At 35.2% G+C, this 5,000-nt stretch overlaps 1 protein-coding gene and 1 long non-coding RNA gene across 2 annotated transcripts in view; both read left to right on the forward strand.

The window, feature by feature from the left end:
* LOC144960391 (uncharacterized) overlaps positions 1 to 5,000 on the forward strand; it is a 128,895-nt gene that overhangs the window by 75,449 nt on the left and 48,446 nt on the right. The window lies entirely within an intron of this gene.
* Positions 2,230 to 5,000, forward strand: part of LOC144960471 (uncharacterized) — a 4,485-nt gene continuing 1,714 nt past the window's right edge. The window contains exons 1-2 of the long non-coding RNA XR_013642854.1: positions 2,230 to 2,299; positions 3,093 to 3,147. This is a non-coding gene — a long non-coding RNA (uncharacterized LOC144960471). The remainder of the gene's footprint in view (positions 2,300 to 3,092; positions 3,148 to 5,000) is intronic.

Genomic DNA, 5,000 nt, shown 5'->3' on the forward strand with positions numbered 1-5,000 from the left:
TGATACTACGCCTATAATTTGTCCCAGAAAAATGTAACAAATAGGCATGGGGTAAAAGTAACTCGGGTAAACTACGGGTATAGTCGGTGTTAGGGTTGAGTGAGTTAAACATCGGACGGGACAAAAGTATCTTGTAATCGCAACATAATTGAACAAGAATGTTTTGTATATTTTAACAATAGGAATGTAAATTGGAATTTTCAAATGTAACATTCTAATTCAAATATAACAATGTCAACAATTGTTAGCTCTAATGCGCGTGCATGAATGCATGCATGCGTAGCTGATATTTTTACTTGTTCTGATTATGCCTTGGTCGTCACTGCTCTATTGAAATTCCTGTTCATGTCAGTAAACGGCTAACATATAAATGCACTAACAATTTTGGATAAAATAAATCGTCGCTTACCTTTATATATTAAAATTTACTTAAAAATTGAATAAGCTTTCTTTTACAGGCCTATGACACGTCTATGACTTAATGTCTATACTCAAATTGTGTTGTGGCGATTTGTACACATTTCAGAAATCGCTCAACTCCTTTATCCAAACACCCATAATTAACAAGAGATACTTATTGAATTGCAAAATTGAAAGCTGGAGTGACTCCAAAGAAGAGTCAGCTAAAATTAACGCCGCCACTGATAGGTCCGACACATAATCTCATTCTCCATATTTTTCTGACCTTGTAATTGGATTCAGTAGTCTGATTTCACGCCGCACGGCAACGGCGGCCATCTTGGTTCTAAACAAAGAAAATCATTACTTTTTATTCTTCATACTGGCTAGAACTTTTCATATGTCTTGTGATCAGAATGTGTAAAAGTCAAAACATGGTCAAATTTATGTTTTTATTTCCTCTGGATACGCTTTCATGCTCGACGGAGAAAATTTCATAAGGGCATCCGCCATTATTCCGATAGTTTAGAGCCAGTGTTATTAAGTTACCATGTGTCATTAGGAAGGAAGTGAGGTTACGACTGTTGAAGAGTATTGTTAGTAGAACGAGACTGCTAAAATGTGACGTATTACATCAATAGATAGGTTCTTTACCGCACTGTGTCAAAATGTTTATCTTGTCATCAGACCAGGGCAGACATATCACTGTGTCATGCGGTGTGTTAGCCTTCCGTGGTATACGGTGTGTTAGCTTTGAATCACACACTTGCTGTTTATGTTCTTGCCACGTGGTAGTCAACATATGCATTACGTCACTAGGTATTTGATGACGTGTTACAGTTACTTTAAAGAGTATAGTCAAAATGTGTATTACGTCTCCGGATATTTGTTACAGAATAATTAAAACATTTAAAGTCACTAGGTATTTGATGACCGTGTTATTGTAACGAAATAATGTATAGTCATAATGTGTATGACGTCATTAGTTATGTGTTGACCATGTTAATATTACCTAATACATCATAATCAAAATGTGTATGACGTCACTACATATGTGTTGGCCATGTTATTGTTACTTAATACATGATAATCAAAATGTGTATGACGTCACTAGATATGTGTTGGCCATGTTAATGTTACCTAATACATCATAGCCAAAATTATTATGACGTCACCTGGTAGGCCTAGTCGTTATAATCGTAGCCATAGTTAACATATTATAGCCTGACACAAGAACCCTCTAGGACTGGCAGTTTGACGTCATTTTTTAGGTTTGTGTAGCGTCGAATGAGTTGTTATTAGAGCTCAAGGAAACATGTTATTTCATTGGTTGAAGTATTGAATACAACTCACGATTTGTTTTCTTTTGTGGAAAAAAAACGGGCCGTTTGACGTCATATTTTGGTCAGTGTCAGTCTATAACTTTGCAATGGCTACGCTATAATTCACTGAGCGTTCAATAGTCACGTAAAACGGTTTGAATTACTTTTTGTCACAAAAGATTTTGTGGTCTTGTAGTTTGACACCAAGACTGGGGCCAGTAAGTCCGGGGTTCGACTGCCGCCGTGCTTGACAAAAATTAGCATTAGAGATGAAAAGCTCTTTACTTATGTAATCCTCACCTTCCCCCTCCCCCTCCCCCCTCCCCCCTCCCCTATAACCAGGTGGTCAATGAGTTTTTTGGCAGGCAATGTTTCCATCAAACAAAACAGCAATATAATATTACAATACAAGTGCCATTGCATGAGTCATCCATCATGCTGGAAGATTCTGTTGGCTGGGCATTCCAGTGAGAAGCTAATTCAAATTCTGATTCCCTCCCTTTTAAACTGATTCACTTGTGTTGTTTATGTTGTAGGGTATAAAGGTGAAGAAGTACCAGGGGAAAAGATGATACCAGGTATTGTACGACTTTCTTTCTTAACAAATCGTAGATTATTTGCTTATCTTGAATCCTCTAGTTCGACGTGTACATATATACAGGTCTGACATCCAAATTTGAACCTAGTTTAACATTGCAATGGACATAACTTTGCGTGGTTTTTTTTATATTTTCATTACAAAAATGAGCCTGTAAGGAATTGGGTTATAAGACCTGCTAATAGGTGCACCTAGCTCTAGTTGTATCTAGTTTTTTTTTTATCAATGTTATTAAAGACACATGAGATGAAACTTATGCATGTTATTTTATTTAGGTTTTTTAAAAAATAATTATCGTTAATATTTTAAAACTAAACAGTAACGTTTCAACAATTAATATGAGTGTTGTTTTATAATACAATGTGTATTGATTTCCAATTCCATTGTATTTATTTTCTAACAATAGTCCACACATTATTTTATGTCAGTTCTATAGATACTGCATTACACACTTACTTCCTCCCCGCTTTCCTTTGTTTGACTTTAATTAATTGCACACCTTTTGTTAATAGCTATTGTTCTATTTTAATTTGTGCTTCCTTACAAAGTAGCACACTATTTCCTGCCCATCAATGTTTTTCTTTATTCACCTTAACAACGTCACTATCACATTATCTCATTCGTGTTTCATTCATCCTGTTTTGTTGATAAAGGGGAAACCCGAAACGTTCACATTATCTCTTTTCGTTTATTAAATTGAAACTTACATTCAATTTCACATTGTTTTTTGTTAATGTCAAAATAGTTATTCTAAAATGATTTATCCTATTTAGATGACTAGGAGAAATAAACAGAAATGGAGTTTCCCCGACGTTTACTTATTTACAGGTCTGTTAATCCAAATGGTTGTGGTCCCATTGTTATAGTGAAAATACTCACTCTCAAACCAACAATATCAAAACGCGTTCGTAATGGTATAGTTAGACCTGCAAAATATTTATTTTATGTCGAGTTTACCCTTTTTTTCGGTCATTCAATTTCCTCTCCTGATCCTGAATAATGTGTCATAGCCTAGCCATCATTAACTTATAGCCTGACACTGACCAAAAAGTGACGTCAAAATGCCAGTCTTTGGCCACAAAAGGAAACAAATCGTGAGTTTTATTCAATAGTTCAACCGATGGGACCACTTGTTTCCATGAGCTCTACTAACGACAACTCACTAGGCGGTGCAAAAAAAACAAATAATGACGTCAAAATGCCAGTCTTTTTGGGTTTCAGTGTCAGGCTATAACTAAACGATGCTACGGTCAAAGACGCTATACATTTCTGTACCTTACTCACAACAAACACATGAAACACACAACCAAACAAAACTACGAGTGACCTAAAACGTCTATGTTACTAATCAAAAATTTATTAAGTGAGAACTGATCATCCAAAGCTGTTCTAAAAACATAACAAAGACACGGTGTTCTTTCATTTTGTTGGTAGGAAAATGAACGGAATTTTAATTCCGACAAAAAACGTCTGTGTTCGATTCCTGTACGGTTCGGCAACTAAAACGAGTGAGTAGCACTTACTTTGTTATGATAAAACAAGAGACCGACTGTGAGGAAATGTCAAATGGATGGCAGGACGTATCGGAGAGTGGAAATTGAATGCACTCAGTTTACACCTCAGAGAGCTACAATGGGAATTTCATTCCAAATGGATACATTTTCAATGATAAACATTTACAAATTTGTTATCAAATGCTAGTATCGATTTTAAATGGATGAAATATATGGAGGACATTCCGAAAGCTCCTCGTGCTAGCATTTCTTTTAATTTGTACTTTCACCGTGGACCTTTTGTCATAGGTTTATTTATTCAATTTGTCAATATATAGAAGCATTTTAAAAACTCTAGAACAAACCTTGATAGATTAGTGAAAGTTTAAACTTTCATAATACAACCGACCGTTGTTTTGGTTTTCCGCCGCCATTTTGTTTGTGAAGTTCTGAAAGCAGTCCTCTGTTTTTGTTTTGTTTTTTTTGTTTTTTGTTTTTTTTAATTTAACTTTTTTCTACCAGGGTTATCTCGAAGTCAGAGGACTTTTTTTCTAATGGGATTAGTCATAAGTCTTAGTAAAGGTGCTAGGGTGTTTGTTTTTCCTTTTAGGGTTAGTCATAAGTCTTAGTAAAGGTGTTAGGGTGTTTGTTTTTCCTTTTAGGGTTAGTCATAAGTCTTAGTAAAGGTGTTAGGGTGTTTGTTTTTCCTTTTAGGGTTAGTCATAAGTCTTAGTAAAGGTGTTAGGGTGTTTGTTTTTCATAGTAGGGTTAGTCATAAGTCTTAGTAAAGGTGTTAGGGTGTTTGTTTTTCCTATTAGGGTTAGTCATATATCTTAGTAAAGGTGTTAGGGTGTTTGTTTTTCCTATTAGAGTTAGTCATAAGTCTTAGTAGAGGTGTTAGGGTGTTTGGTTTTTTCCTATTAGGGTTAGTCATACGTCTTAATAAAGGTGCTAGGGTGTTTGTTTTTCCTATTAGAGTTAGTCATAAGTCTTAGTAAGGGGGTTAGGGTGTTTGTTTTTCCTATTAGGGTTAGTCATAAATCTTAGTAAAGGTGTTAGGGTGTTTGTTTTGCCTATTAGGGTTAGTCATAAGTCTTAGTAAAGATGTTAGGGTGTTTGTTTTTCCTATTAGGGTTAGTCATAAGTCATAGTAAAGGTGTTAGGGTGTTTGTTTTTCCTATTAGGGTT

The sequence above is a fragment of the Berghia stephanieae genome, chromosome 15 (assembly GCF_034508935.2).
Source record: "Berghia stephanieae isolate SIO BIC M18660-M18661 chromosome 15, UCSD_Bste_1.3, whole genome shotgun sequence".
Taxonomy (NCBI): domain Eukaryota; kingdom Metazoa; phylum Mollusca; class Gastropoda; order Nudibranchia; family Aeolidiidae; genus Berghia; species Berghia stephanieae.